The sequence below is a fragment of the Pleurodeles waltl genome, unplaced genomic scaffold (genome assembly GCF_031143425.1).
Source record: "Pleurodeles waltl isolate 20211129_DDA unplaced genomic scaffold, aPleWal1.hap1.20221129 scaffold_39, whole genome shotgun sequence".
NCBI classification, from domain to species: Eukaryota; Metazoa; Chordata; class Amphibia; order Caudata; family Salamandridae; genus Pleurodeles; species Pleurodeles waltl.
Window position 1 is genome coordinate 8,015,784 of NW_027150097.1, and position 8,869 is coordinate 8,024,652.

The window sequence follows — 8,869 nt, forward strand, 5'->3', positions numbered from 1 at the left end:
TCTGCATGTCCACACCCCAAGTAATCGATGATTGCGAATTAGTAGCAGTCACCACCGGATCCACTGTCAGGATGATCCATCCTCTCTCCTTCATCAGCTTCAGATCCCACTGTTTCCCTGAGCAGGAAGGTCTGGAATTGAAAATACAGAGGACATTAAACAACATTCACTCAGTACATGGCACTCATTTTGGTTTATAAGCTGGAAATTGAGCCATCAGTGCAGTGTCAAGAGTGTCAGGATGGCCGAGTGGTCTAAGGCGCTGCGTTCAGGTCGCAGTCTCCTTTGGAGGCGTGGGTTCGAATCCCACTTCTGACAAGTGTCTTTTGCGAGGTGGATACATTTTTTGACTTTTTTTTTCCAAGCACCCTTATCAAAAACAATGTCAACAGTTTCTGTGAATTATCGATAAGATCTATTGTCCGTTGCTTGCACTAATTTCCTGAAGTTGGCTAAATCGCAGTAAATCGGTAAAGCGGGAAATCACAGCATCTTCAACAAATCGTGACAGAGGAGCCGACATAAAGGTTTCGACCCTACATATCAAAAGCGCAGCTGTCAATAGTTCAGCAGGTTCACAGTGCAGAAGGTTCAGTGGCACCAGGGTCCCCTGCGTCCCAATCACAGCTGGTTTTTAACTTCTGTATTCAGGGGATGGGAGGGGTGGGGGTGTTGCGTTGTGCACACACAGTGCCTGTTTTGCAGAGAAGTTTTAATAAATACACAAAGAATAATATGGAGTCTTTAGCCACGAGGAACACCTTCCCCTACCTTTTATTCTCTCCGATTCCACATCACCGCACCTACCATCCAACTCCAAAACTCGGGGGAGACTAACACTCCCTACCTCCCTTGGTGTGCATCATGGGCGTGCCCGTGACGAACACAACATTTCTCCTTAACCAATACAAAACAAACATAGCTGCTCAAAAAAAAGATACTATACTAATCCAGTATACAAGAATAGTACACAACAATAAATACCACATTCAGTCAATCCACCCCAAATCCTTGCAGCCGCGTTGAGCATGGCGGTCGAGGTCTCAAACTGTACCGTTCAAGTCCTTGTCTCAGAGGCACTGAGTTGATTGGTATGGAGCCAGGCACCTCCTGATCTGAATCTTGAACTGGCTCCAAATTCTGCATGTCCACACCCCCTGTAGTAGATGATTGAGAATTAGTAGCAGTCACCACCGGCCATATGCACTGGCTCAAAATTCTGCAAGTCCACACCCCATGTAGTAGATGATTGAGAATTAGTAGCAGTCACCACAGGGTCCACTGTCAGGATGATCCATCCTCTCTCCTTCATCAGCTTCAGATCCCACTGTTTCCCTGAGCAGGAAGGTCTGGAATTGAAAATACAGAGGACATTAAATAACATTCACTCAGTACATGGCACTCATTTTGGTTTATAAGCTGGAAATTGAGCCATCAGTCTGGTGTCAAGAGTGTCAGGATGGCCGGGTGGTCTAAGGTGCTGCATTCAGGTCACAGTCACCCTTGGAGATGTGGGTTCAAACCCCTCTTCTGACAAGTGTCTTTGCGAGGTGGATACATTTTTTGACTTTTTTTTCCAAGCACCCTTATCAAAAACAATGTCAACAGTTTCTGTAAATTATCAATAAGATCTATTGTCCGTTGGTTGCACTAATTGCCTGAAGTTGGCTAAATCGCAGTAAATCGGTAAAGCAGGAAATCACAGCATCTTCAACAAATCGTGATAGAGGTGCCGAGATAAAGGTTTCGACCCTACATATCAAAAGCACAGCTGTCCATAGTTCAGCAGGTTCACAGTGCAGAAGGTTCAGTGGTACCAGGGTCCCCTGCGTCCCAATCACAGCTGGTTTTTAACTTCTGTATTCTGGGCATGGGAGGGGTGTGTTGCATCGTGCACACACAGTGCCTGTTTCGCAAATAAGTTTTAATAAATACACAGAGAATAATATAGAGTCATTGGCCACGAGGAACACCTTCCCTGACCTTTTATTCTCTCCGGTTCCACGTCATCGCGCCTACCATCCAACTCCAAAACTCGGGGGAGACTAACACTCCCTACCTCCCTTGGTGTGCATCATAGGCGTGCCCATGACGAACACAACATTTCTCCTTAACCAATACAAAACAAACATAGCTGCTAAAAAAAAAGATACTATACTAAACCAGTATACAAGAATAGTACACAACAAGAAATGCCACATTCAGTCAATACACCCCGAATCCTTGCAGCCGCGTTGAGCATGGCGGTCGAGGACTCAAACTGTACCGTTCAAGTCCTTGTCTCAGAGGCACTGAGTTGATTGGTATGGAGTCAGGCACCTCCTGATCTGAATCTTGAACTGGCTTCAAATTCTGCATGTCCACACCCCATGTAGTAGATGATTGAGAATTAGTAGCAGTCACCACCGGCCATGTGCACTGGCTCAAAATTCAGCATGTCCACACCCCATGTAGTAGATGATTGAGAATTAGTAGCAGTCACCACCGGATCCACTGTCAGGATGATCCATCCTCTCTCCTTCATCACCTTCAGATCCCACTGTTTCCCTGAGCAGGAAGGTCTGGAATTGAAAATACAGAGGACATTAAACAACATTCACTCAGTACATGGCACTCATTTTGGTTTATAAGCTGTAAATTGAGCCATCAGTGCAGCATCAAGAGTGTCAGGATGGCCGAGTGGTCTAAGGCGCTGCGTTCAGGTTGCAGTCTCCTTTGGAGGCGTGGGTTCGAATCCCACTTCTGACAAGTGTCTTTTGCGAGGTGGATACATTTTTGGACTCTTTTTTTTCCAAGGACCCGTATCAAAAACAATGTCAACAGTTTCTGTAAATTATCAATAAGATCTATTGTCCGTTGCTTGCACTAATTTCCTGAAGTTGGCTAAATCGCAGTTAATCGGTAAAGCGGGAAATCACAGCATCTTCAACACATCGTGATAGAGGGGCCGAGATAAAGGTTTCAACCCTACATATCAAAAGCGCAGCTGTCAATAGTTCAGCAGGTTCACAGTGCAGAAGGTTCAGTGGCACCAGGGTCCCCTGTGTCCCAATCACAGCTGGTTTTTAACTTCTGTATTCAGGGGATGGGAGGGGTGGGGGTGTTGCGTCGTGCACACACAGTGCCTGTTTTGCAGAGAAGTTTTAATAAATACACAAAGAATAATATGGAGTCTTTAGCCACGAGGAACACCTTCCCCTACCTTTTATTCTCTCCGATTCCACATCACCGCACCTACCATCCAACTCCAAAACTCGGGGGAGACTAACACTACCTACCTCCCTTGGTGTGCATCATGGGCGTGCCCATGACGAACACAACATTTCTCCTTAACCAATACAAAACAAACATAGCTGCTCAAAAAAAAGATACTATACTAATCCAGTATACAAGAATAGTACACAACAATAAATACCACATTCAGTCAATCCACCCCGAATCCTTGCAGCCTCGTTGAGCATGGCGGTCGAGGACTCAAACTGTACCGTTCAAGTCCTTGTCTCAGAGGCACTGAGTTGATTGGTATGGAGCCAGGCACCTCCTGATCTGAATCTTGAACTGGCTCCAAATTCTGCATGTCCACACCCCCTGTAGTAGATGATTGAGAATTAGTAGCAGTCACCACCGGCCATATGCACTGGCTCAAAATTCTGCAAGTCCACACCCCATGTAGTAGATGATTGAGAATTAGTAGCAGTCACCACAGGGTCCACTGTCAGGATGATCCATCCTCTCTCCTTCATCAGCTTCAGATCCCACTGTTTCCCTGAGCAGGAAGGTCTGGAAATGAAAATACAGAGGACATTAAATAACATTCACTCAGTACATGGCACTCATTTTGGTTTATAAGCTGGAAATTGAGCCATCAGTCTGGTGTCAAGAGTGTCAGGATGGCCGGGTGGTCTAAGGTGCTGCATTCAGGTCACAGTCTCCCTTGGAAACGTGGGTTCAAACCCATCTTCTGACAAGTGTCTTTGCGAGGTGGATACATTTTGGGACTTTTTTTTCCAAACACCCTTATCAAAAACAATGTCAACAGTTTCTGTAAATTATCGATAAGATCTATTGTCCGTTGGTTGCACTAATTGCATGAAGTTGGCTAAATCGCAGTAAATCGGTAAAGCAGGAAATCACAGCATCTTCAACAAATCGTGATAGAGGGGCCGAGATAAAGGTTTCGACCCTACATATCAAAAGCACAGCTGTCCATAGTTCAGCAGGTTCACAGTGCAGAAGGTTCAGTGGCACCAGGGTCCCCTGCGTCCCAATCACAGCTGGTTTTTAACTTCTGTATTCTGGGCATGGGAGGGGTGTGTTGCATCGTGCACACACAGTGCCTGTTTCGCAAATAAGTTTTAATAAATACACAGAGAATAATATAGAGTCATTGGCCACGTGGAACACCTTCCCTGACCTTTTATTCTCTCCGGTTCCACCTCACCGCGCCTACCATCCAACTCCAAAACTCGGGGAGACTAACACTCCCTACCTCCCTTGGTGTGCATCATAGGCGTGCCCATGACGAACACAACATTTCTCCTTAACCAATACAAAACAAACATAGCTGCTAAAAAAAAAGATACTATACTAAACCAGTATACAAGAATAGTACACAAGAGGAAATGCCACATTCAGTCAATACACCCCGAATCCTTGCAGCCGCGTTGAGCATGGCGGTCGAGGACTCAAACTGTACCGTTCAAGTCCTTGTCTCAGAGGCACTGAGTTGATTGGTATGGAGCCAGGCACCTCCTGATCTGAATCTTGAACTGGCTCCAAATTCTGCATGTCCACACCCCCTGTAGTAGATGATTGAGAATTAGTAGCAGTCACCACCGGCCATGTGCACTGGCTCAAAATTCAGCATGTCCACACCCCATGTAGTAGATGATTGAGAATTAGTAGCAGTCACCACCGGATCCACTGTCAGGATGATCCATCCTCTCCTTCATCAGCTTCAGATCCCACTGTTTCCCTGAGCAGGAAGGTCTGGAATTGAAAATACAGAGGACATTAAATAACATTCACTCAGTACATGGCACTCATTTTGGTTTATACGCTCGAAATTGAGCCATGAGCGAAGTGTGAAGAGTGTCAGGATGGCCAAGTGGTCTAAGGCGCTGCGTTCAGGTCGCAGCCTCCCTTGGAGGTGTGGGTTCAAATCCCACTTCTGACAAGTGTATTTTGTGAGGTGGATACATTCTTGGACTTTTTTTCCCCAAGCACCGTATCAAAAACAATGTCAACAGTTTCTGTAAATTATCGATAAGATCTATTTTCCGTTGCTTGCACTAATTGCCTGAAGTTGGCTAAATCGCAGTAAATCGGTAAAGCAGGAAATCACAGCATCTTCAACAAATCGTGATAGAGGGGCCGAGATAAAGGTTTCGACCCTACATATCAAAAGCGCAGCTGTCAATAGTTCAGCAGGTTCACAGTGCAGAAGGTTCAGTGGCACCAGGGTCCCCTGCGTCACAATCACAGCTGGTTTTTAACTTCTGTATTCAGGGGATGGGAGGGGTGGGGGTGTTGCGTCGTGCACACACAGTGCCTGTTTTGCAGAGAAGTTTTAATAAATACACAAAGAATAATATGGAGTCTTTGGCCACGAGGAACACCTTCCCCTACCTTTTATTCTCTCCGATTCCACATCACCGCACCAAACATCCAACTCCAAAACTCGGGGGAGACTAACACTCCCTACCTCCCTTGGTGTGCATCATGGGCGTGCCCATGACGAACACAACATTTCTCCTTAACCAATACAAAACAAACATAGCTGCTCAAAAAAAAGATACTATACTAATCCAGTATACAAGAATAGTACACAACAATAAATACCACAGTCAGTCAATCCACCCCGAATCCTTGCAGCCGCGTTGAGCATGGTGGTCGAGGACTCAAACTGTACCGTTCAAGTCCTTGTCTCAGAGGCACTGAGTTGATTGGTATGGAGCCAGGCACCTCCTGATCTGAATCTTGAACTGGCTCCAAATTCTGCATGTCCACACCCCCTGTAGTAGATGTTTGAGAATTAGTAGCAGTCACCACCGGCCATATGCACTGGCTCAAAATTCTGCAAGTCCACACCCCATGTAGTAGATGATTGAGAATTAGTAGCAGCCACCACAGGGTCCAATGTCAGGATGATCCATCCTCTCTCCTTCATCAGCTTCAGATCCCACTGTTTCCCTGAGCAGGAAGGTCTGGAATTGAAAATACAGAGGACATTAAATAACATTCACTCAGTACATGGCACTCATTTTGGTTTATAAGCTGAAAATTGAGCCATCAGTCTGGTGTCAAGAGTGTCAGGATGGCCGGGTGGTCTAAGGTGCTGCATTCAGGTCACAGTCTCCCTTGGAGACGTGGGTTGAAACCCATCTTCTGACAAGTGTCTTTGTGAGGTGGATACATTTTTGGACTTTTTTTTCCAAGCACCCTTATCAAAAACAATGTCAACAGTTTCTGTAAATTATCGATAAGATCTATTTTCCGTTGCTTGCACTAATTGCCTGAAGTTGGCTAAATCGCAGTAAATCGGTAAAGCAGGAAATCACAGCATCTTCAACAAATCGTGATAGAGGGGCCGAGATAAAGGTTTCGACCCTACATATCAAAAGCGCAGCTCTCAATAGTTCAGCAGATTCACAGTGCAGAAGGTTCAGTGGCACCAGGGTCCCCTGCGTCCCAATCAGAGCTGGTTTTTAACTTCTGTATTCAGGGGATGGGAGGGGTCGGGGTGTTGCGTCGTGCACACACAGTGCCTGTTTTGCAGAGAAGTTTTAATAAATACACAAAGAATAATATGGAGTCTTTGGCCACGAGGAACACCTTCCCCTACCTTTTATTCTCTCCGATTCCAAATCACGGCACCTACCATCCAACTCCAAAACTCGGGGGAGACTAACACTCCCTACCTCCCTTGGTGTGCATCATGGAGCGTGCCCATGACGAACACATTTCTCCTTAACCAATACAAAACAAACATAGCTGCTCAAAAAAAAGATACTATACTAATCCAGTATACAAGAATAGTACACAACAATAAATACCACATTCAGTCAATACACCCCGAATCCTTGCAGCCGCGTTGAGCATGCCGGTCGAGGACTCAAACTGTACCGTTAAAGTCCTTGTCTCAGAGGCACTGAGTTGATTGGTATGGAGCCAGGCACCTCCTGATCTGAATCTTGAACTGGCTCCAAATTCTGCATGTCCACACCCCCTGTAGTAGATGATTGAGAATTAGTAGCAGTCACCACCGGCCATATGCACTGGCTCAAAATTCTGCAAGTCCACACCCCATGTAGTAGATGATTGAGAATTAGTAGCAGTCACCACAGGGTCCACTGTCAGGATGATCCATCCTCTCTCCTTCATCAGCTTCAGATCCCACTGTTTCCCTGAGCAGGAAGGTCTGGAATTGAAAATACAGAGGACATTAAATAACATTCACTCAGTACATGGCACTCATTTTGGTTTATAAGCTGGAAATTGAGCCATCAGTCTGGTGTCAAGAGTGTCAGGTTGGCCGGGTGGTCTAAGGTGCTGCATTCAGGTCACAGTCTCCCTTGGAGATGTGGGTTCAAACCCCTCTTCTGCCAAGTGTCTTTGCGAGGTGGATACATTTTTTGACTTTTTTTTCCAAGCACCCTTATCAAAAACAATGTCAACAGTTTCTGTAAATTATCGATAAGATCTATTGTCCGTTGGTTGCACTAATTGCCTGAAGTTGGCTAAATCGCAGTAAATCGGTAAAGCAGGAAATCACAGCATCTTCAACAAATCGTGATAGAGGGGCCGAGATAAAGGTTTCGACCCTACATATCAAAAGCACAGCTGTCCATAGTTCAGCAGGTTCACAGTGCAGAAGGTTCAGTGGCACCAGGGTCCCCTGCGTCCCAATCACAGCTGGTTTTTAACTTCTGTATTCTGGGCATGGGAGGGGTGTGTTGCATCGTGCACACACAGTGCCTGTTTCGCAAATAAGTTTTAATAAATACACAGAAAATAATATAGAGTCATTGGCCACGAGGAACACCTTCGCTGACCTTTTATTCTCTCCGGTTCCACGTCACCGCGCCTACCATCCAACTCCAAAACTCGGGGGAGACTAACACTCCCTACCTCCCTTGGTGTGCATCATAGGCGTGCCCATGACGAACACAACATTTCTCCTTAACCAATACAAAACAAACATAGCTGCTCAAAAAAAAGATACTATACTAAACCAGTATACAAGAATAGTACACAACAAGAAATGCCACATTCAGTCAATACAGCCCGAATCCTTGCAGCCGCGTTGAGCATGGCGGTCAAGGACTCAAACTGTACCGTTCAAGTCCTTGTCTCAGAGGCACTGAGTTGATTGGTATGGAGCCAGGCACCTCCTGATCTGAATCTTGAACTGGCTTCAAATTCTGCATGTCCACACCCCCTATAGTAGATGATTGAGAATTAGTAGCAGTCACCACCGGCCATGTGCACTGGCTCAAAATTCAGCATGTCCACACCCCATGTAGTAGATGATTGAGAATTAGTAACAGTCACCACCGGATCCACTGTCAGGATGATCCATCCTCTCTCCTTCAACAGCTTCAGATCCCACTGTTTCCCTGAGCAGGAAGGTCTGGAATTGAAAATACAGAGGACATTAAACAACATTCACTCAGTACATGGCACTCATTTTGGTTTATAAGCTGGAAATTGAGCCATCAGTGCAGTGTCAAGAGTGTCAGGATGGCTGAGTGGTTTAAGGCGCTGCGTTCAGGTCGCAGTCTCCTTTGGAGGCGTGGGTTCGAATCCCACTTCTGACAAGTGTCTTTTGCGAGGTGGATACATTTTTGGACTTTTTTTTTCCAAGCTC

At 45.7% G+C, this 8,869-nt stretch overlaps 4 non-coding genes across 4 annotated transcripts; all 4 read left to right on the forward strand.

The window, feature by feature from the left end:
* Window positions 1–235: 235 nt before the first annotated feature.
* Window positions 236–318, forward strand: TRNAL-CAG (transfer RNA leucine (anticodon CAG)). Its single transcript has one exon. It is a non-coding gene; the product is annotated as a tRNA-Leu (tRNA).
* A 2,347-nt stretch (window positions 319–2,665) lies between these two features.
* On the forward strand, window positions 2,666–2,748 carry TRNAL-CAG (transfer RNA leucine (anticodon CAG)). The gene has a single exon. It is a non-coding gene; the product is annotated as a tRNA-Leu (tRNA).
* Window positions 2,749–5,093: 2,345 nt separating this feature from the next.
* TRNAL-CAG (transfer RNA leucine (anticodon CAG)) lies at window positions 5,094–5,176 on the forward strand. The gene has a single exon. It is a non-coding gene; the product is annotated as a tRNA-Leu (tRNA).
* A 3,560-nt stretch (window positions 5,177–8,736) lies between these two features.
* On the forward strand, window positions 8,737–8,819 carry TRNAL-CAG (transfer RNA leucine (anticodon CAG)). Its single transcript has one exon. It is a non-coding gene; the product is annotated as a tRNA-Leu (tRNA).
* Window positions 8,820–8,869: the final 50 nt, after the last annotated feature.